This window comes from Lupinus angustifolius, unplaced genomic scaffold, assembly GCF_001865875.1.
Source record: "Lupinus angustifolius cultivar Tanjil unplaced genomic scaffold, LupAngTanjil_v1.0 Scaffold_1_159, whole genome shotgun sequence".
Lineage (NCBI taxonomy): Eukaryota > Viridiplantae > Streptophyta > Magnoliopsida > Fabales > Fabaceae > Lupinus > Lupinus angustifolius.
In genome coordinates this window covers 19368-34486 of record NW_017715489.1, presented here as the reverse complement: position 1 = coordinate 34486, position 15119 = coordinate 19368, and the positions used below count along the sequence as shown (strand labels likewise).

General features: G+C 33.3%; 1 pseudogene; it reads right to left on the bottom strand.

Moving 5' to 3' along the window:
* Window positions 1-1169: 1169 nt before the first annotated feature.
* On the bottom strand, window positions 1170-12640 carry LOC109336884 (annotated as a pseudogene).
* Between the last annotated feature and the right edge of the window lie 2479 nt (window positions 12641-15119).

Sequence of the window (15119 nt, the reverse complement as noted above, 5' to 3'; positions counted from 1 at the left end):
ACTTATTGAACATCCAACTTTTGATAGCATTAATACGCGACCTTGATCATTGATAGGTATGTCACGATATGTAGGAAAAAATGAACCTCTTTGTTGTCCAATAATGCATAGTTATGTGAATTACTAAAATATGTGATCACCCAACATTCCTCGAAGCCAATTGTTCATTTAGTAAGAAACAATTTTGCAGTAGATTTACATCTTGAACTTTTTTGTCTCCTTTATCTTTCTACGTTAATAACTTTTTGTTGTTTAGCAATACCAACATATTGACAAATATACTCTCTTTTGTAAACACCCTCAATATTATTCATGCTATGTTTATAAGTGTGACCTTGCCTAATCGAAAACCACTAAGCCTTCGTAAACAAAGAGTAAAAATTATCAGCAATTTCATTAGAATTGAAATGTTGTCCTTTAAAAGGACTTGATTTATTTCTATTTTCGGCTTGTTCATTTTTTAGTTCTAAAATTTCACCTTCTTCACTTATTGATTCATAATATTTAAGAAGTTGTATAGGTCAACCGTCACTTTCTTTTGATGTCATTATATTATGAACTTCTGAATAAGAAATCACAATGAAATTAGATCGAGGGTTTGGGAAAATGAAATTTTGATTTCATTAAAGCAAACAAGTGAGCCAGATTCTTGGGAGTGAACAAAGTTGCACAAAAGATGGATTGGGAGTGAAGGAAGTTGCAGTGGGAGTGAACGAAGATGAATTGCGGTTAGTGCATAGGGAGATAACAAAGTGAAGATGGATTGTGGGTGAATAAAGATGAATTGTGGTTGGTGTCTAATGAGATAATAAAATTGCAGAGAAGATGGGGTCTCTGGTGTTCAAGAAGAGTAGAGTTAGATTGAAAGGTGTGGGTGAGAGAAGTAAAAAATAAATGAAATTATTAAAATATCTTTATTATTGAAACACAGTTCAATAAAATAGTAAGGGCAATTATTGTTCAAAACTTTTGGTACACAATGTTAACGTAAGCTTCGTAAAAAAAAGGGAGGACTCATTTTAGTAAAATAGACATATAATTTCATTTTCTTTTTTATTATATAATTTATGAGATTTGAGTGTTGGACTCACCAGGGTGAATGCAAAGATTTATCGGTGCTTCTTGAGGTACTTAGAGATTATCCATAAAAACGTTTTTGTACAGATAAGGATTTAAACTCGGTAATATAATTCCATTTTTAAATGCATCAAAATACAGACTATATTTATTACATAGAACTCAAACTAAACGGATCTAAAAGCATTTTAGATAATAATTAGAATGTACTCACCATTGAGATATACTCCAATATGTTAATGACACATTTAAAGAAACAAAACCCTTATTATTCTCACACTATGCATGGATTCAAGAATAGATCTACAATATTTTTCTTTGTGAACCCTTTGGAGTGAGTATAGCCATCTCCATCTTTGTAAAGCACATGTGTTGCCTGTGACATGTTGACAACTCGCTCAAGGAGAGACTTAGGCACTTCAATAGGCTCAAGGCATTCCTCATTGATGTCCTTCCAAGCATTTATCACTTGTCTTTGAAATTCATCAGTGGCATCTTGTTTTGTGACACCATATTGTTTCATATAGCACTCAAGAGCGGATGAAACATGCCCTCTTTCCTTCTCAAACTAATCGTAATAGAGGAATGAATCAAATAAGTATCTTGCTTTTATAAAATGTATATTAAAATCAATTGGGTGGTCAAAGATGTTTTTGTTGAAAAATTTATTAATAATAAGTATTTAACTCGCTTATATTTTTAAGGATAATCACATTATTTTGGTTTAATAAATAGTAACTTTTGACCTATTTTGGCGATAAAAAATTATCATTTGAGAGACAAACCAAGTAATAATCTTCTCAGGACTAAATTTATGCTCTAAAACTTTCAATGTGCAAATGAGTGTTTACTCTATATTATATATTATAAATAATAAAGTTAGAAATTGATTCATGTACTTAATTACCTCGCTAGAAACAATATCATCCATGAGTCTGAAAAGTATTGTTGAAGCATTAACAATTTTAGGTCCATTGCTTAACCATTGGAAGACTTTTTCTGTAGCAATGCTTCCCATCCCAATGAAGGCTATGGACATGAGCGATATGTAACTAGAAGTTACCTGTGCAACACTCATGTACTCTTCCACTGTTGGTGTATAATTACCTTTGAACCATTTGGCCTCAACAAAGTATGCTTGGACCACTCTTTTCATCTAGTGTGGACACCATGATAATTTACAAAAAAATGGAAGTTAGATTTATTTGAAGAAACCACTTTGAAAGCTGCAGATATATGGAATATAGAGTGAGATTTACTTCATTTTTGGCATAGATTACACAGAACGATCTTCCTTCCTTAGCCATCTCTTGGTCAATTTCTTCATAAGTATCCAACATTGCTTTATAGCAACATTTCATGTATTCTGGCAGAAAATCCATGCAGCTAATATCCCACCTAAAATGTGCATTAATTATCTAATAAGTCATCAAAAGGTTAATAAATTTGAGTGAGATTCTTCTCCAATAATAAAGTGAGGCCGGATCAAGGCGCTATGAAACATGTTAAAAAATAAAATATAATGACAATTTTATTCTTTTACATAAACTTGTAATGATATTTTTATCCTTAAAAACTAGGTGTAAAAACAATATTTCTCTCTCTATTAATAGAGAGTCCGGATCCTACTAAATAATTATTTTTCTAGAACTATAACTCAACTTGATAGGAAATAAGGGTAGTCCATGGTACAAAGCTCCCATCTATGGAGTCATATCAGAGTGAAATATATAACGTCTTATCATCATATATCATAAGGCAATAACTTTATAGTTAAATAGAGCCTCACCCTCTATTGCTTTAGGAAATAAAGTGAAAATATTTGCATAATTTAAAACTCATACATTTCTACTGCATGAGTGAAAAGTTGTAACTCTTCAAATGTTCCATAAACATCATATATATCATCAATTACTGATGTCAAAGAAATCACTTTGGTCATTAGCCTTCTACCAAGTGAGAACTGGGGCTCAAAACACAATCCACTGATAAAAAAGTACACTTCCACCATCCTACTGCGTGCAAAAGGCAACTTGCTTGCACACTTTCTAGAAGCTTCCACACTTGTGTAGAAACAAGTAGTGATGATTGTACCATAATATCTAGAATTATCCTAAGCTTCTAGTATATTCTATTATAGGCATTTAGTATTATAATTAAAGAAGTATCTAGAAATCTTGAGAAAAATGTATACTAGATACTTATGGAACCATCTAGAAATTCATAAGTGTTGTAGAAAGCCTATAAATAGGCACTCACCCTTCATTTGTAAAGCATCCAAATAAGAAGCAAATTATTCTAAGTTGTGTAGCTCCAAAGCTTCTCCACTTCTATTTTCACTACTATAACTTCCATTTCTAAAATACTATCAGTGGCATCAGAGCTACGTTTGGTCATACACTGGGCGTAGAATATTACTCTATCCATTTCCAACTATCTCCAAGAATCTCACATCCAAACTAAACCATATTTATACACTTTGAGCTATGGCTAGCACTATTCAATCATCATCAATTCCTATCCCAATTTTCACTGGAGAAAACTATGATTTTTGGAATACAAAAATGACTACTTTCTTCCGGTCCCAAGATTTGTGGGATATTGTAGAAGAAGGATTCACTACTCCAGAGAATACTTCAACTCTTACCGTGGCTCAGAAAAAGGAGTTGAAAGAGAATGTGCAAAAGGATGCAAAAGCGTTATTTATTCTACAACAAGCCTTGGCGGAAACTATCTTTCCAAGAATAATGGGAGCTACAAGTGCCAAAGAAGCATGGGATACACTAAAGGAGGAGTTTCATGGCAGTGATAAGGTACGCACCATTAAACTTCAAACTCTTAGGCGTGAGTTTGAATTACTTAAGATGAAAGAGTCTGAGACCATAAAAGACTATTATTCTAAAATAAAAGAAATAGTCAATCAAATGAAAGCCTATGGGGAAAATATTCTTGACAAAAGAATTGTTGAGAAAATTCTGATTTCAATTCCCCAAAAATATGACTCAATAGTTACTACGATTGAGCAAACCAAAGATTTGTCTACTCTATCAGTAACAGAACTAATGGGCTCTCTAGAAGCTTATGAGCAAAGATTGAGTAGGCATGATGAAGGTTCACTAGAAAATGCCTTTCAATCAAAGCTCAGACTAAGGTCTCAGAATAAAGAATATCAAAGAAGAAATAATATTGGTGCGGAACATTCTAGAAACAAAGAGATTTCTAAAGATTTCTCTAGAAACAATCAAGCAAAATATCTTCCTTGCGGCATATGCCAGAAGTCAGGCCATTCAGAAAAATATTGTCGATATCGAGGAAAGATACAATGCCAATATTGCAAAAGATTTGGGCACTCAGAGCAAAATTGTCGCAACAAAAATAATCATCAGGCCAATTTCACTGAAGAATGCAAACATGACCAACAACTATTCTATGCCAACCAAGTCTGTAGTCGTGATAAAGAAGAAAACTGGTACTTGGATAGTGGTTGTAGTAACCACATGGCTAAGGACGGGAGCATTTTCAAAGATATTGATGAGTCTGTCAGAGTGCAAGTTCGATTAGGTAATGGCACCATGGTTGAGTCTAAAGGCAAAGGCACTGTCATGGTGGAGACACAATCAGGTACGCGACTTATCAAAGATGTCTTACTAGTTCCTAACCTTAAAGAAAATCTCTTGAGTATTGGCCAAATGATGGAAAAAGGTTACTCTCTCCACTTTGAGGGAGATACATGCAATATATATGACAATAATAGAAAGTTTGAAATAGCCCAAGTTAAAATGGAGAAAAGAAATAGAAGTTTTCCAATAACTTGGAAATATGCTACTAACATCGCTATGAAGGTTCAAGTTGATGAATCATGGCTATGGCATCGAAGATTTGGTCATCTTAATAACCAAGCCTTAAAGCTATTATATCATAAAAGAATGATGAAGGATCTTCCATGCATCCAAGAGAATGAAGGAGCTTGTGAAGGATGTCTACTTGGGAAGCAACATAGACTACCTTTTTCAAGTGGGAAATCTTGGAGAGCAAAACGCTTGTTGGAGCTCATCCATACTGACGTATGTGGACCAATGAGGACGCCATCCCTCACTAATAACAGGTATTTCATCCTCTTCATTGATGACTTTTCTAGAATGACATGGGTCTATTTTATAAAAGAAAAATCAGAAGTCTTTGGAATATTCAAGAAGTTCAAGGCCTTTGTCGAGAAGCAAAGCGGGAAACATATAAAAGTACTCAGAAGCGATCGTGGCAAAGAGTACAACTCTCACGAATTTGATAAATTTTGTGAGGATGAAGGCATAGAGCGTCAACTCACAGTTGCTTACACTCCACAACAAAATGGGGTGTCTGAAAGGAAAAATCGCACGGTCATGGAGATGGCTAGATCGATGCTCAAGGAGAAAGGTTTGCCAAACACCTTTTGGGCCGAAGCAGTTTACACAGCTGTCTACATAATGAATAGATGTCCAACAAAGGCAGTCGAAGGTAAAACTCCTATAGAAGCTTGGAGCGGTAGGAAGCCATCAGCTAAACATCTAAGAGTTTTTGGATCTATCTGTTATATACATGTCCCAAAAGAAAAGAGACACAAACTAGAAGACAAGACGATAAGAGGCATCTTCTTGGGATATAGCACACAGTCAAAAGGCTATCGCATATACAATCTAGAAACGAAGAAACTTATCATCAGTCGAGATGTTGAAGTTGATGAAAGTGACGCTTGGAACTGGAATGAAGGCAAGATTGAGAGACACAACATCTCCATACCAACACAACAACCACAAGTAACTGGGGAAGTAGAAGAAGCAACAGAAGATCCAGGTACGCCAACTACACTCCCACATGAACAATCTTCACCAGAATCTTCTCCGAGACGAGTAAGATCCTTAGTAGATATATATGAGACATGCAACTTGGCCATAGTTGAACCTGGAAGCTTTGAAGAAGCATCAAGGCAAGAAGTATGGGTCAAGGCAATGGAAGAAGAGATAAAGATGATCGAGAAAAACAACACGTGGGAGCTAGTAGATTGTCCAAAAGATAAAGACATCATCGGAGTAAAATGGGTGTATAAAACAAAGCTCAATCCTGATGGCACTATACAGAAGCACAAGGCGAGATTAGTAGCCAAGGGCTACTCCCAACAACCAGGAATCGACTATAATGAGACATTTGCTCCAGTTGCTCGTCTAGATACTATAAGAGCTCTAATAGCTCTTGCAGCAAAAAGAGGATGGAGCATTTACCAGCTAGATGTCAAGTCTGCATTCCTCAATGGAGTACTTCAAGAAGAGATCTATGTGGAGCAGCCAGAAGGGTTCATGAGCAAGGGCAACGAAAACAAAGTGCTACGATTGAAGAAGGCTCTATATGGCTTGAAGCAAGCTCCTCGAGCATGGTATAGTAGAATTGACCAGTACTTCGTCGATAAAGGATTCAGGAGGAGTAAGAGTGAGCCTACACTATACATTAAGTCCCAAGGTCAGTATGATACTTTAATAGTTTCCTTGTACGTAGATGATCTTATATACACTGGAAACAATATAAAGATGATAACAGAGTTCAAAGAAGACATGATGAAGACATTCGAGATGACAGACCTAGGCTTAATGCACTACTTCCTTGGAATTGAGGTAAATCAAAGAAAAGAAGGTATATTCATCTCACAGAAGAAATACATAGAAGAACTACTAAAGAAGTTCAAGATGTGTGAGTGCAAACCAGTTGCTACTCCGCTCGTGACTAATGAGAAGCTACAGAAGGACGATGGATCTCCACAGGCAGATGCATCTCTCTACAGGAGTTTGATCGGGAGTCTTCTATATCTCACTGCCACTCGACCAGATATCATGTATGCTACAAGTCTTCTATCAAGATTCATGCAAAGCCCGAGTCAAATCCACTTTGGAGTTGGAAAAAGAATTCTTAGATACTTACAAGGAACAAAAGAGTTCGGTATATGGTATCAGACCAACACCAACTCAACATTACACGGCTACACTGACAGTGATTGGGCAGGTTCGATGGATGACATGAAGAGCACATCTGGTTATGCCTTCTCACTTGGATCAGGAGTGTTCTCTTGGGCGTCAAAGAAGCAAGCAATCATTGCACAATCAACAGCAGAAGCTGAGTACGTAGCAGCTGCAGAGACGACTAACCAAGCTATATGGCTTAGACGAATACTCAATGATATGGGAGATCAAGAGATGGAGCCTATGACAATCTATTGTGACAACAAATCGGCGATAGCGATAGCAAAGAATCCAGTCCATCACAACAGGACAAAACATATCGCAATTAAATATCATGTTGTCAGAGAAGCAAGTGAGAATAAAGAAATAAAGCTCGAGTATTGCAAGACCGAAGATCAAATTGCTGACATATTCACTAAGGCATTACCAAGGCCAAAGTTCGAGGAGGAGTGATAAAATATTGATGCACACTTTCTAGAAGCTTCCACACTTGTGTAGAAACAAGTAGTGATGATTGTACCATAATATCTAGAATTATCCTAAGCTTCTAGTATATTCTATTATAGGCATTTAGTATTATAATTAAAGAAGTATCTAGAAATCTTGAGAAAAATGTATACTAGATACTTATGGAACCATCTAGAAATTCATAAGTGTTGTAGAAAGCCTATAAATAGGCACTCACCCTTCATTTGTGATGCATCCAAATAAGAAGCAAATTATTCTAAGTTGTGTAGCTCCAAAGCTTCTCCACTTCTATTTTCACTACTATAACTTCCATTTCTAAAATACTATCACATATATTAATAATTATAAGAAGATATTGTTTAAATCATTATTATACTATATACGAAACAAAAATAATGAAGAGTTATTGACTCACATACTATTTGAATTTGTCTTCACAAATATCATATTTTATTTAATTTAATTCCAGCTATCACATTTTTAATTTAAAATATTACACTTATTTATACCTCAAGTATAGTCAGTCAAATGTATATATGTATGTATATCAAGGGTTTGTGTAGTGTAGATGTAGAAAGAGGAGAAGTGGTTTATGTAATTTCATTAAAACTCATTGGGTCTTAGTATAATTTACTCAAAAAAATTATTAAGGTGTTATATTGTATTGAATAACTTACTTTGAAATGTTGCCAAGTTCTTCCTGATGCTGTTTTTGGAGCATATTAAAATCTAATTTGGCAAATAGTAGAAGAGTTTCATCATGGAAAGGCTCTTCCTCATAAGCAGAAATGTAATGCCTTGCCACAAGCCTATGTGTGTTCTTGCGGAGTGGTTTATTTAAGCTATTGTTCACTTTTGCAGAAAGAGAAGGACTTAATTTGGTTGATATTAAGTTAAGGTGTGAGGAAGTGAAAGCAAGAACTTCATCTAATATGTCCTCTCCATGAATCCTGAGATGTGAAGCTTCATACAAGCTTAACATTCCCTCAACATCTTCGGTCATATTTTCTTTGAATTTCCCTTGCTGATCATCCTTGAACTTCTTAAATATATCTGTGTTTATTCAGCATTCACAAGATTTATAAGATATCTTATCCATGATATGGGTTTTTCAAAAATTATGAAACATGGCACTTAAAAGTAGCTTAAGCTGCGAAAAGATAGTATATGAATCATGTCAATATCTAAATCACTAGGAAATAGAAACTTTTATATCATAACTTATTGATGCATTTGGTAGTGTTTCCAATTAAAGCTTATAGTCACTGATTTAAATTGTGGACCATTTGATACGGCCACAAGATTGCAGTGACCTCTGCAATTACCTCACATCTTAATTGCAGTATGACTCTAAATCACAATTATACGGTCACAAAAATAATTGCTTTGAACCACATTTGGACCATAATAGGCCATATCAGACCACATAAGACTGTATAATTTAATGACGATATAATTCATACCGCAATCACAATAACCACAACCAATACTACAATCGTGACCATAACCGTAATTTAAAACACCGGTTATAATTAAAACTTAAAAGCTAATATAATAGCAGAGATGGGGTGTGGCATATACCAGGCGATATGTGACATCCTTGTTGCCTCAGTAACCTGAAGAGGAGGGAAAGAGAATGAAGGTCTTCATTGAGAGTTATTATCCCATTTTCAACGTAGTTATTGCAAATTTGTTGCAAAACTTCTTCAATCTCATGTTCAAAATGATAGTGCAATCCCAAACGTTGGATTAAATCAATCAAGTTAGATACTGTCAAGGGCCTTGAGGCCTTCTCTTTCGCAGGGACCAGCATCATCCTCACGTTTTCTTTCAGTGTTATAATCTGCTTCTCCATTTTTTTATCAACTTCCTGTAAGGTATAAGGTTTAAGGTTTTTTTATCAACTTCTTGCAATTAAAAAGTTATTATTATATAACAGATTTTATTGAAGTTCATTTAAGGTTTTAGGTGTTAAATTTGCATAGTTTCTTAAGTAGCATTGTATTCTAACTTCTAAGTAGATGAAAAACTAGTAAATAGTAACTACATCAAATCAATAAATGATAAATGGTGTAGTGATTATGTATAAATCTTTACAATGACAGTACATGGATATTACATTCTATAAGTGTTTTTTAAAAGGTGATTTTAAAAAATGTTTTTATTGAGATAGTAGTTTTTAAAATAATGATTTTATTCAGTAGTTTTTTTAGTTGCAATAAAAAAATCAAATAGGTTGGATATTCATCCATCCAAATCTATGAAAATAGAGTCATTGATTGATTGGATGAATTAGAATACATCTATTAAGTTTGGATATGGATGAATTAGGTAACATAAAATATAATTTAAATAGATTTATATGGATTGATAAATGACTTTTCATCCATCCATTAACATCCAAATTCATCCATTTGTCACCCTTATAGGTGGCTTTGATGGCACAATCTGGTTTTGGAAAAACATATAAAAGAGAATGGGGAATGGAATGAATACAAGCTTCTGGCACGATAAGTGTCTAGATTCCGAAGAACTCGACGTCAAGTATAATAGGTTCTAAACTTGGATAAGGAAGCAAACATCCGTGACCTTAAAATTTGGTAGAATGGGGAGAAGAGGCCCGTCCTTATCTTGGAGAATACCTCATTTTATTTGGGCACTCATAATAATTGAAAATCTTATGCATGATCTAAAAATACTAACTTAACACTATGTTTGGTTCTATGGAAAAAAAAGAGGAAAGAAAAGAGGAGAAAGGAAAAGTGGTGGAAAATATTATTTTCCACTATTTGGTTCAACACTAAAAATGAGGGGAAGCGAAAATAAGCATGGGTCTCACACAAAAAGTTTTTCTCCCTATTTTGTAAAGAAAATTAAGAAAGGAGAGGAAAACATCAAAAATTCCAAATTTGCCCTTCACCATGAATGAATTTAAAGAACCACAATCTATGTGAAAATATATACAATTTAGTAAAATTCTTTATTTATATTCATTTTGATGTGAAATTCGTTAACTTAATTTTATTTTCGTTGCTTCTAAACTCAAAAATAAATAATAATTATGTATTGTCCGGAATGAAAATAAAAAATAAACATAATTACTAACAAATAGATAAATAATAAATAAATTAGAAAGACAAAACGCAAAATATATAGAAGTGAGATTGTAAAAAATATAAAAGTGACTGTAAAAAATTAGTTATACTTTACTTAGATACATCGGTGAGAATAAGATATAAGATGTTAATGATTTTTATTGAATTTTATAAACATAAATTATTATATTAAACTTAACTTAAAAATATTAATCAATATTATTAAAAATAAATTATTTAGTTATGTAATTTGCAATGTTAAAAAATAGTATTTAAAAATTAGACATATTTTATAATTATGTATTGTCATTTTAAATAAATATTTAGTTATGTAATTTAGTTATATAATGAGAACACTTATGTCATTTTAAATATATTATGTTTAAATATGCATTTTCTTTCCTCTCACTTTTTTTCCATTTTCAATCATACCAAACAATAAAATTATCATCTCATTTTCTACTACTTTTCTTTCCTTCCACTTTCTTTCCTTCCATTTTCTTTCCTTCCACTTTCCTTCCTTAACCAAACATAGCCTAAGAGAGATACTAGAGATCGTTGGGAATGGCCCCATGAAAAAACTGATCTTTACATTGTAAAATCTACTTAGAAGGTATTCTAAGTTACATTATATGAACAAACAGGAGGAGGAGCACAACTTCTCAAAGGAGAGGAATGACTCAATTTCAAGGAGGAACTTTTTTATCATTTTTTGTAATGAGGAACGAGAAACCTCTTAAGATCTATTATCCTCTTGCATGTTCACATGCCTACTCTACTAGATGATTTATCATTGGCTTCATCTCGAAATTGTCCTTCACCATGACCTGAGAGAAAACGTTTTAGTGCACATGGGCGTACCAACCAATAAAAAGTACATAAAAATTTGGAGCATTATTTAGCTATCAACCATCTGGTCTATCTGCCTTGCAAGGAATGAGATAATATTTAATTCTTCTAAGGCGACTATCCAATAAATAGCAAAAATTGTGAAGGTGATCTTGGCTGTGGACTAAAGGAAAGATTAATAAATATGTAATGTCATACTTGAAATGAGATAGGAACTTATGTGAAAGTTTGGTACCTTATTGTACCTAATCTTCATAAGAATCATCTTGTACTACCAAAAAAATTGTAGTCTTATTTTTCTCACTTTAGAGGAGGAATGCCCCCACCGAAATATGTGGGAACATTTTCAAATTAAAATTTTCACATTTTATACTTTACACCATCCTTTTTAGAAAAAATAAATATAGGTATTGTATTAAAATGTGTATGTATAAATATAGCTATTGTATTAAAATGTGTATGTTTTTTGGTTGTACAATTTAAAAATGAAGTGAATATTTTTTAATTGGAAAAAGTAATGCTATTATATGTATACTAAAAATACAAGAGGATTATAAAGGAGTGACAGATGATGAATGAAATTACAAAAAGATTAAAGTCAAATTCAGAAGATATTCATAGAGATTCGATGGTCAATTAGAATAAGACATTATATAATTGCTCATTTTGCCACTGACGATCCATTGTGTTTACAATTTGATACACAAACATTGTCGTTGAGTTGAAAATGGTATTGTTTCTCCCTAGCCATATATACTAATAAAAAAAATTAGTCTAACAGTGTTGGTCAAATATGTGTGTCTATTAGGAGAAAAGTCTTATGTTCAGTTCTTATATGGATGGATTAAGTTAGCAGGAGTACCTAATAATAAGAAGAAAGTTACATTACCATAGGTTTAGAAACATATTGAATAAAATGATCTCCCCATATGCTTGGATGAAACTTTGCAGAACGTCGCTGGAAGTCTAAGGAGGCATGAGGTGTTGGAGCAACTAGTGCTGAAATTGGATAAACTGACATTGTTTTATTTTTTTGGGGTTATGAAGGATTAACTTATTTTCCCTTTGTATGATGAATGAAAGGTTACCTTTGTTTCCAACTATATTGAAGACACTAGATGGCTCTCATATAAACTAATATTTTCTTGAGGGCTTTGAATGAGGAACATACTAAGATTCTCGAAATTATGACACAAAAATGTCACTACCCAAATTAAAGAAAAACAAAATGATTGAAATGCATAGATACACTCATACACCACAGTCCACATATTCTTAATCAGGAGAAATGGGAAAATTAAAGCCACATGAGAAGTAAAGTTTAGTCAAACCACGAGAAGTGAAGCTTATGTGGGTTTTGCCGTGGAGATGAGATGCTGCAAGATAAGGGAGTCGACGTGGCAGCACGTGAGCGGGTAATGATATTTCTGGACAGTATAAGGGTTCTCCATAGAAATACGTACGTGTATATATATAATCAATAAAACAATGTAATTAAAACAGGTTCGGACCGGCCGATTCGATCGGAGAACCCGCCAACCGGTCCCATAACCGGTATGAAACAAGTGTTGTGCCGGCTAAGCATCAAAACCGGTGTAAACCGGAGAAAAACCGGTGAACCGGCCGGAATTTGATTGAACCAGCCGGTTCATACATGTAATTTTAAAGAACTTTACATAGACACATACCACATAGAATTAGAAACCCATTTTCTTTATTGTTAACTTGTATAAAAATTGATGAATGAAAAAATGATATTGTTGTAGATCAATTAAATTTAGAAGATGATGATGCACAACTCAACCTTGTGGATAATGTGAACCTAGTTGAAGACAACGTTAGTCAAACTTTGGACTTAAATGGTGAAGAAATGAAACCTCAATATGAAACAACTTTGACTCCTTGGTGTTAAAGTTTTAAATATATAATATGTTTTGTAGACTGGGTTATGAACTTGCGTCATATGTTTCGAGTTTGTTAACTAAGACAAGTACTTGTGGATTACTATTTGTATTTGTAATTTAGACTTTGGATTTATTAAAGTTGTTTGTTTATGAAAATTCTTACTTTGACTATAAATATGGATTATAAATTTGAGTATCTACATATTAGATAATTTTTGTTACAGGTTTACACACATATATAAGCATGTATGTCCGGTTTAACCAGTTTAATCTCATGCGGTTTAATTACTGAACCACTGGTTGAACCACTAAACCAGTACCTTCACCAGTTTGATGACCGGTCCGGTTTTAATAACATTTTTATTGATAATGTATTAAAATTTTAAATTTAAGTAAAATTTAATTGCAAAATGATCGAATCAAAATGTACATGTATAAATTTGTCTTTATAATGTGTTTGATACATCTACATAAGTTTTTCTCGGGTTCTCTTCTAGTCACAATGGGCTGGACAGTACAACTGGCAGCTTGTTGTAGGTCCACTCTGTGGGTTCTGCTGTGTTCGACTGGAAAGAAGGAATGGGCACCTGGCCTAGAGCACGTGCAACTACTGGATGGACCATTATGTCCACGTACTAGGTAGTCGTTTGGAGGGAGGCCATTTTTTGCACGGTACAAACCTTCTTGGACCTTGCAATGGGTTCAAATCTTTTATACTTTGTTTGGTTTAGGAGAGAAAGTGAGAAGAAAGAAACATGTGAGAGAGAAAATAAAGAGAAAGAGAAAAGTGAGAAAGAGTGGATTTTCATATTGTTTAGTATGAGAGAAATTAAAGAGAAAGAGAAGAGAATAGAGAAATAATATTATGTTAAAGACAATAATACCCTTTAGTAATAAAGAATGGAAAAATATTATTATAATTTTAATTATTAGTTTCAATAATCTAAAATACATTGTATCTATTATAATAAAACAATTATTTTAGATTTAGCAAATAATTTTTCAAACTTCTTTAATTGTATTTAAAAATTATTTAAAACAAGTGTCTAACCAAATAGCATGCACCAATAGGCATACTAAAAACGAGTATACTAAAAATGAGTTATATAGATAGTAAATCCTCAATATTGAGTAACAATTACCATGAAGAAGAAAAAATTGTCAGACAGCAAATCCACAAATATATGACAATGAAGAAGAAAATCTACAAACAAATAAAGAAAAAAAATAAAGTTATGCATACCAGGTAGCAAATACACAAACAGAGATAATAATGAGGAGAAGAAGAAAAAATTGTCGCCAACGTATGGAAGTAATTTAGGTTAAGGGTTTTAAGAGTATTTTACAAAATATAACCCTCTTCTGTCATCTTTCTCTTCATCTTTGGAGAGGAATAAATTTTGTGGACCCCACAATATTTTTTTCTCCTCCCCCACTTCTATCTTCTCAACCAAAGGGGGGAAAACCCCATTTTGTCTCATACTTCTCTCCCTTCATCTTCTTTCTCTTCATGTTCTCTCAATCCAAAGGAAGGCTTACCTCTTCATCAGATAGCAGAACTTCATAATGCATATTGTATATCCTTGAATTGTCGATTCTGCCACTTCTCTCACGAAATATTTGTTTAGAATCTCTAATAGTGTGTAAACACCTAAGATTGTACCTAACTAAATAAAGCAAGACAACATAAATTATTATTGGGAGAATTAATCACCAAATGAGACAAGAAATTGCAAATTTAA